Here is a 9,789-nt window from a genome sequence, read left to right as displayed (position 1 = left end):
TGGACATTTCAACTCCCCCTCCCACTCTGCCGAGGACATGCAGATCCTGGGTCTCCTCCACCACCACTCCCTCACCACTCGATGCCTGGAGGAAGAACGCCTCATCTTCCACCTTGGAACACTTCAACCCCAGGGCATCAATGTGGACTTCAACTGTTTCCTCATTTCCCTTTCCCCCATCTTACACCAGTCCCAACCAGTCCAGCTCAGCACTGCCCTCATGACCTATCCCACCTGTCAATCTTCCTTCCCACCTGTCAATCTTCCTTCCCACCTATCCGCTCCATTCTCCTCTCTGACCTATCACCTTTACTCCCACCTCCATCCACCTATTGCCCCTTCCATTTATCTCTCCACCCCTGAGGCTCCCAGCGTCATTCCTGATGAAGGGCTCCAGCCCAAAACGTTGATTCTCCTGCTCCTCGGATGCTGCCTGACCTGCTGTGCTTTTCTGGCAACACACTTTCGACTCTCATCTCCAGCATCTGCAGACCTCACTTTCTCCTTGGAGGGATATAGGCCAAGCGCAGGCTGGTTGGACTAATTTGGTTTGGAATTATGATTGGCATGGACTGGTTGGATTGAAGGGTTTCCTTCTGTGCTGTATGACTCTATGACTCAAATAGGTACAACATTAACATGGTGAAATATGTCATTAAATGGAATATTAGATTTTGTTTTTAAATATGTGACTCCTGGATAATGGACATTGCTTGCAAGTCCATCTCTCTATAATTGCCCTGTCTACAACCAAGGAGTTTGTTAAACCAATTTAGAAAACAAGAGCTAACCACCTTATTATGAAAATAATGTCACTAATTGACCAGAAACATTCAGGATTCCTGACCTCAGTCATACCACAAAATAGATGGGTGTTCATGTAAATGCCATGATAGAATTAAAGTCATTTCCTGCTATTATTATTCCAGGCCTCTGGATTACTAACCCAGTAATTAAATAAGGATGCTCCTGTACTTCATCCAATTTATAAACTATAAAAAGGCTGGAAGAAGTAATTTGGTGAATTTCCATTCCTTCAAGGGTATTAAGTAAGGCAATCCAGTACTTGTTTCAAAATCTCTTTTGTTTTGGTTGCTTCTTGAACTGTGCCAACACTAATCATAATTAATCATGAATTTGATCATTACATCAGTCCCTGTTGAGTGAATTCAATGTAATTTCAAAAATAAATAAATATTGGTAAACAACAGCATTTAATTCTTCCTGACAATAACTTACTTCAATAAAGTTAAAGATCACACAGCACCAGGTTATAGTCCAACAGGTTTACTTGGAAGCACTAGCTTTCACAGTGCTGCTCCCTCACGTGGTTGTGGAGTATAAGATCGTAAGACACAGAATTTACAGCAAAAGATTACAGTGTGATGCAACTGAAATTATATATTGAAAAAGACCTGGATTGTTTGTTAACAGTACACCTCAGTCCAACACCAGCACCTCCAAATCATACTTTAACAAAAGGAGGGCAACTTTCAATTAGCATCAAAAGCATATTTCGGATTTGTTTCTATTCATCTGATCTCCAAGGTCCACCAAGCCAGTTTCTACCTCCAGTTAACTCAGCTTCTCACAGTATGTCATTTAACTCACACTGGGCTAACTTCCATATGCCAGAACAGACCAGAAAAGATTTTGTGTTCTGTTTTTGTTATGGTGGTAGACAGTGACCTCTAGGGATCTTTATAAGTACTGCAAGACTTCTATGGCAGAAGTTAAGAGGCATAAGTCATAAAGATGTACAGCACAAAAACAGATCCTTCAGTCCAACTTGTCCATGTCGACCAGATATCCTAACCCAATCTAGTCCTATTTGCCAGCACTTGGCCCATATCCCTCTAAACCCTTCCTATTCATATACCCATCCATATGGCTTTTAAATGCTGTAATTGTACCAGCCTCCACCACTTCCTCTGGTATCTCATTCAATATACGTACCACCCTCTGCGTGAAAAGGTTGCCCCTTAGGTCCTTTTTATATTTTCCCCTCTCACCCTAAACTGATGCTGTCTAATTCCAGACACCTCCGCCCCAGGGAAAAGACCTTGTCTATTTACCCTATCCATGCCCCTCATGATTTTATAAACCTCTGTAAGGTCACCCTTCAGTCTCTGACACTCCAGAGAAAACAGTCCCAAACTATTCAGCCTCTCCCTATAGCTCAAATCCTCCAACCCTGGCAACGTCCTCGTAAAGGCAAAAGTGAGGACTGCAGATGCTGGAGCTCAGAGTCTAGATTAGAGTGGTGCTGGAAAAGCACAGCAGGTCAGGCAGCATCCGAGGAGCAGGAAAATCGACGTTTCGGGCAAAAGCCCTTCATCAGGAATGAGGGGCTTTGCCCGAAACGTCGATTTTCCTGCTCCTCGGATGCTGCCCGACCTGCTGTGTTTTTCCAACAGCACTCTAATCTAGACAACGTCCTAGTAAATCTTTTCAAGTTTCACAACATCCTTCCGATAGGATGGAGATCTGAATTGCATGCAATATTCCAAAAGTGACCAATAAAAGAAGTCATATCAAACGCTTCCTTCACTATCCTATCTATATGCAACTCTACTTTCAAGAAACAATGAACCTGCACTCCAAGGTCTCTTTCTTCAGCAACACTCCCCAGGACCCTACCATTAAGTGTATAAGTCCTGCTGTGATTTGCTTTTCCAAAATGCAGCACCTCTTATCTAAATTAAATTCCATCTGCCACTCCTCAGCCCATTGGCCCATCTGATCAAGATCGCGATGTACTCTGGGGCAACATTCTTCGATGTCCACTACACCTCCAATTTTGGTGTCACTTGCAAACTTACTAACTATACAAATTAATTGGGCTTGGCTTGGAACCCAACATGTCTGATCAAAACTAATTAACAATAATAGATGACAGAGTCAGATTTGAATAATTCTAACATATATGGTATGATTCAAGGAGGGCTCTTGCTGTACAGTGGTAGTGATTCTACTACTGGATCAAGAGTCCTGGATTCATGTTCCACCTATTTCAAAGGTGTGTACTGTAATAACAGCTCTGAACAAAATATTTTCATGGAAATGATTCAACTTTACACATCAAATGCATACCATTGTATGTTAATTCAAATGAAAACTGCCTGCCCAATCCCCACCAAGAGGTTATGAATTTAAGTACCAGAACAATCAATTGTCTGTTTCGACACCCCCACCTCCCCCACCCCCCCCGCCCCGCCGTGCCATTACAAATTAATTAAAATCATTGACATTGCCAATACATAATCTTTATTATTAATCTGGTGTAGAAGATAAACTCACACATTTATAATTGCATGTTTCTATTATGTTTTTCTTGTGATTTCTTTGCTGCAATGTTATTTAACTCATCAATTTATGACATTAAACATTACAAAAGAGGCAGGGTGATCTGCCAGTCAACATAAAGTTATCTATTAGTCAAAAATATTGACAAGTTCAACATTGATCGATTCATAACGAAACCCAGCTTTGGAGGGTGTGTGTTCTTTTACTCTCCAATAAACAATTTGATAATTTTAATTAGTCAAGTCTGACAGAGAATTTACATTATTTTAAAGTAGTCATTTTTTCCACAGAATTGTTTTTCAGCTAGATAGCAATTTAACTGGTGTACATGACTAAATAGGGTAGATTGCAGAATCTATAACTGACTTACGACATAAGCACTTAACACCTGAACTTCCATGATCTTTTTTACCAGCTCAAAAGAAAGATCATCCAGGATCTCCAGCTAAGAAAATTGGGCATACCAATAGGCCGGTATTCAGTTTGCTGTTAATTGCTTCTGTCCAGGTTATTTCATCACATTGCACGGGTTTATGACGGAAGATCTTCTATTTGGGCTTTGGGCAAACATTTGGGCGCAATGTCACCTCAGCTAGATCAGCATGGTGCATAGCACATTATACGCCCACGTGTTGGGCCTATGGTATCTCTCTGTACAGTTCTTAGCCTAACTTTAAGCGAGTTTTGTTTTGAACACTACTGTCACTTTTAGGATTTGTGGAAAGTTGAAGAGGTCTGCCTGAGCAACACCATGATGCTGATGTAATCACGGCAGCCAACATTGCTGACAGCATGAGGAACAGATTTTTAATGTTAAACTTGCGCCTCAACCGTGTGAGCTTGGTTACAGGCAATGGTACGCTTCCAGAAAATTGGAAGCAAGAAATGGACTTCTTCAGCTCTGCCCATGTTCTGTTGTTGCAGTGTCTGTTGCCTCCAGTCAAAGATTTTCAACTTCACTTCCCCCACCAGCTCTCATCACCTCCCCAATACAGGTATCCACAATGTTATATAAATATGAATGATTTCTAGTCTTTGGGTGAAGACAGCAGCACTGTCCAGGGATTACGATACTTCACATCCCGCCAAAGTTGCAGTTGACACTCATTAGAAAGTGTTTTACTACCTGTCTGTGTGCCTGGTGACAAACTTGCTGTTGGTTCTGGCTAATGCTCAGCTTCAGCATTATTGGACTGTAGGTGGATCCTGCCTCTTTTAAAGATAGAGGTTAAACTTACCAGCCATGTTTAGGGACACATTAATGTGAATTCAGGCTATTAGAGTAAAGCCTCTTGTTATATGGCCTAGATAGGACATTCTATGCAACTGTTGTAGTCTCCCTGCCTCTGGGCAAGAAGCTCCAGGTTTAAAGCCCACTTGATTTTGTGGTAACCAAGTGAGAAGTGTTCGTTAACATATGCCAATGACAAGCAGTAAGAGCATTCATGTGTCAGAAAGAAAATTGGAGTCTTTACTATTACCAATTCAAATGAATTAAAATGAATTTCTTTGAATTTTAAGTAATTTGTAGTTGTCACTTTTTTCCTTTTTCTTTTTCCTTTCCTTCTTTTGGGTATCAGTGTGTGTTATGATGGCCACACACTCCACCATCCTTCCCAGAGTTCTGAATTTATCAATAAGTATGTTATTTTTTAAACCTTAAAGAATTTGTTGCAGATTATTTTGGAACAAATTATTTTAGACAAGGTTTGGGGAAACATGCCATTGCCCATTGCAAAAAGAAAGATGAAATGGGTTAAAAATCACCTGTTACTGATGGGACGGGAGGATCCTCCTGAAACAAGAACGAGCATTTAGCCTGCATGAGGTGTGTATTCTGCAGATCTCAGACCATTCCAATGTATCCTGTCCCACTCAATAGTAGATGAATGCTGGGTTAAATCTGGATGCTATTTCCATTACTGACACTGTAGTGATTGTAAGGAAGTCAGCCAATTTGACTTCATAGAGTACGGTCCCTGATTGGGGCGGTTAATCTAGTCCAAACAGAGAACCCTGATGGACAGATAAGACCAGGATTGTACCCTGGAGTTGTTCAGGGAGAGGTGGGTGCCTCAGGGAGTGGAGTGCATTATTTTCCTCTCCAACTCTATTTTGATTTAATCCCTGCCCTGCCCTTCACTGTTTGATCACGCAGCATTGCCCTTTGATGTGAAGGGCACTGTTTGTCACTGGCCACTCGGGTGTTTCCCTTCTTCCTGGTGGTGGAAATTTGAATAAAGATTTGTGCACCTTGAGTCTCACACCTGCACACACACACATCATGTGTGCTGGGGAAAAAAATAAGCACTACCGCAGTTAGGCGGTAGTGTGGGGGTAAAAAGCAAAAAAAAACTAAGAGAAAAAAAACACAAAAAAAATGAACAAGAGTGCCAAAGGTTCTGTTCACTTTGAGAGCTGGCTCTGAGGGAGTTGGATCAGCGGCAAGGGCTCTCCATTTGTAAATAAAGGGTGACCTGGTAATGGGATACTGGCATCTATGGAGTTACTTCATGATTTCTTGGACAAAACTGTCCTAAAGCCTGCCTTAAGATCTCCTGATGTGGTCAACCTCAAATGCACTAAAATCTGTAAAGCACAACAGCATGTTTTACTACACCGTAGTTTATGAATGTGTGGAAGAGGTGCAGGTCTACCTGGCATTAGTTACACTGAACTCAAGATCTACTGAACACGTTTAGATTAATTAATCCTGATCAAATGTTGTATCCTTCCTCTTTCAAATGCTGAAGGGCATGCTTTGCAAAAAAAAAACAGGAGTGAACACCCTGGAGTTGTTCAGGGAGAGGTGGGTGCCGCAGGGAGTGGGGTGCATTATTTCCCCATCAACACTATTTTGATTTAAGCCCTTCCCTCCCCTTCACTGTTTGATCACACAGCATTGCCCTTTGATGTGAAGGGCACTGCTTGTCACTGGCCACTCGGGTGTTTCCTTTCTTCCTGGTGGTGGAAACTGAATAAAGATTCGTGCACCTTGTGTCTCTCGCTGTGTCCCACACCTGCACACACACACAACATGGGTGCTGGGGAAAAAATAAGCACTACCGCAGTTAGGCGGTACTGTGGGGGTAAGGAAAAATAAATAAATAAACAGAAGAAAAAAAAATAAACAGGAGTGTCAGATGCTGAGAGCTGGCTCTGTGGGAACTAGATCAGTGTCAAGGACTCTTCACGTATAAATAAAGCGTGACTTGCTGATGGGATACTGGCTTTTGTGGAGTTATTTCGATGCCACTACAAATTCCATCATAATCCTGAATTTCAAGCTAATTTACACCACATATGTTAAAGCATCTGCGAAAACTACTGCATATAATTCTACATGTCAATTAACATTTTACAGAATCATTGAAGTTAGCAGCACAAGAGGGAGCTTTTGGTTCATCAGACCTCCGGCAGTTGCCTGAAAAGACAATTCATTCTATTTTGTGGATCTTCCTTCATATTTTATAATATCCAAATAATTAGCAATCTTTTCTCAAAACCTTCATTATAGTCCTGCGCAATCACTGAAGGTAAATTTTACATTCACCAGTTGGGGCACCATTGTTTGTCTATTAAAAAACCTGATCAATTTGTTTTGCAATTATTTCACTTTGAACTTTTGTTTCTTTGCAAATAGAACAAGACATGGGATTGTAGGTGCAGTCAGGATGTACAGCAGGCAGCCATTTCGTAACTGCATTTTTTGAGTTTCTTACAAAGTTGAATTTCACCTCCTTCTAGGTTATTACATGTCAAATTGTGCAATTGCACTTCCAGTGACCTGAGTGTGGTGCTGGAAAAGCACAGCCAGTCAGGCAGCATCCGAAGAGCAGGAGAACTGATGGTTTGGGCATAAGCCCTTCATCAGGTATGCTGCCTGACTGGCTGTGCTTTTCCAGCACCACACTTTTGACTCTGATCTCCAGCATCTGCAATCCTCACTTTTTCCTTTCCAGTGATCTGGGCTGGATTTAAACAATTTCCACTGGTGAAAATATAATATTATTTCCCACCTGTTTCCAATCTGCTGTTCACACTGATACTGTAATTCATTTCATGACTTTGAGTCATTTTGATAATCAAATGCAGTCAGCGCAATGGTTTCAGAACAAATGGTTTATGAAGAGAATGGATTCCTTCCGAGATGCTCCGAGTGCAAGAACGGTATCTGAGGATAAATTGGAGGCATCTGACCCAGTGCCAAAATGCCTCAGGAGAAGCTACAAGAGAAAGAAACCATAACTGATTGTAAACTACAATTTAACAAAGCAATATTAAGGCCGTGATGAGTTACATGAAGTGTGTTATGTTTTTGACAATACAATGTAATATTTAACAAGTTAAATTAACATTGTGGATGGAAATTAACAAGAACCAAAATTTAATAGATCTTAATAGGTTACAAATTACCCTAACTTGGAATTATATAATTGTTCCTTCACCATTCTTGGGTTAAAATCCTGGAACACATTATCTAATAGTGCTCTGGGTGTACCTTCAGAACACAGACTGCAGCATCTCAAGAAGGAAGCTCACCATCATCTTCACAAGGCCAACTATGAGTGATGTTATAAATAGACAAATATGAGGCTATCTTGTGTAAATATTGACCCCTTGACTGACCAAAGATTCCTTAATTTTTAAGTTCCACCAGCTGCTTTGGTGGGATTTGAACCCGTCCTAGAACATGAACCTGGGGACTAATTGCTGGGATGGAGGAAATGAAAGCTCAGCAGCCAAGGTGTAAACTACTCTTAAATGTCCACACTGGTCATAACGCTCTGTCATCAAAACCTTGTTGTGTGGCTTCTTCGTGAGTTTTGTACACCAGGGAGAGCATGAGGGCTGGGTTCGGACAGGACAAAACATTTGTGCATTCCTCTATTTTCTGGGTGGGTCAGGACATTATGCAGGCAGAGTGAAATCTGAATTCACTCTGTCAAATGGAAGCCTTCTGATGTAAAGAATTCTCAAAAGTTTGCATGTAGGATGCCATTCCATAACTAGAATAGAGATCCAGGAGTATTAAGTGAGAAGAAACAACTTGAGTAACTGCATGACTGTTGCTTTTGAGACACTCGACCAATACTGAAGCCTTCAGTAGGAAAGTCTATGTAATTAATTAGCTGATGAGTACAAATGTTGGGTTCATGACAGAGTGGCCTTACTCCACTGATAGTGTTGGAGGTCCTGCTACTCATTCTTTCTCTTTTTTTTTCTTTGCTCCTGCCTTTTGTGGAGACAGGAGGACTGAGAAAGGTTGCTCTTTTTCCTTTCTGGTAGATTTGTGAAGTCTGTTCAGAAAAACATTACCTGGGATTTTCAGTGATATCAATATAAAACGTTAGATTTACTCAGCTGATCAGACTGTGTCTATGGTAATGTTATTTATATTAAAGCATCTGTAAGTAATTTTCCATTTAACCTATCATGCACTTAATAAGATGAATTATTTTGTCAACTAAGTGATACATTGACAATGAAATGTGCAAATTTAATTTTGAATATAAGTTAACAAATGATAAATTGATAATGTAATTTGCACAGTAGTTATATCTAAATCAGTTAAGGCCCCTAAATCATGTAACTTAACGATGCTTAGTGATAATTTTCATGTTTCAGGGTGGGCAGGGGGAAGCAGGTTGATTGCCTCTTATGCAGCCTGGTCCAGTATGCTTTCCATTGTGTGCAAAACACAGCTGATTACTATGAACAAATCTCATATGCCTTTTTGGTTTGTTTAACTTCACACTGAAATAAGCCCAAGATCTAAGGGCATGAAATTTGGTCATGTATTGGTGATTCTAGTGGTGTAGTATAAATGTATTTCAATCCTCTGTGAGCAGTCAGCACTGTGGTTGTCACCTGTACACCCCTCATAAAGCACCTTTAGTGGTATCAGTGGAGAACACCATGCAGGCTGCGTATGGTGTTGCTTGTTTCCAGGGAAAGAAGGCAGGCCTCTGTAACGATTCTACAAAAACAAGTTTCTCCCCACATTCACATGCTATTCATCCAGGTTCCCAGGTGGTTGTAATGACCATACTTTTTGCAGAGATTCTGGAGGTTATGTCAAGCATACCTTTCACATGTGTCCTGCAGAACGGTTTGTATAATTGTTGGTTCAGTACACAAACTGTAGTGTAGTTGTGTGATGTGGCATTTTCAATGCATGTTTATAAGTACATGATAATGTTCTTTTTTAGATCACTTTGCAATAGAGTAACAAGAGTATCCTTTTTCTTCTAAAAAAATGCATTGCCCCTTTAAATCAACAAAACTTTTCCAATGATTAATTATTTTACACATAATGCCTAAGTTAAGAAAACTTACAATCAACTTCTATTGTTAAAATTGAAATTCCAAACATTTGAAGCTGCCTTGTAGCTTGTTTTCTTCACTGAACAGAGCATTATTCACGATACATGTGAGACCCATGCCTCTCTTTTGTGGATTTGATATTGATCTCTGTCTGTT

The sequence above is a fragment of the Chiloscyllium plagiosum genome, unplaced genomic scaffold (assembly GCF_037043375.1).
Source record: "Chiloscyllium plagiosum isolate Xiang-an unplaced genomic scaffold, Cpla_swu_hap1 HiC_scaffold_3, whole genome shotgun sequence".
Taxonomy (NCBI): Eukaryota; Metazoa; Chordata; class Chondrichthyes; order Orectolobiformes; family Hemiscylliidae; genus Chiloscyllium; species Chiloscyllium plagiosum.
Note: the sequence above shows the minus strand (reverse complement) of the source record.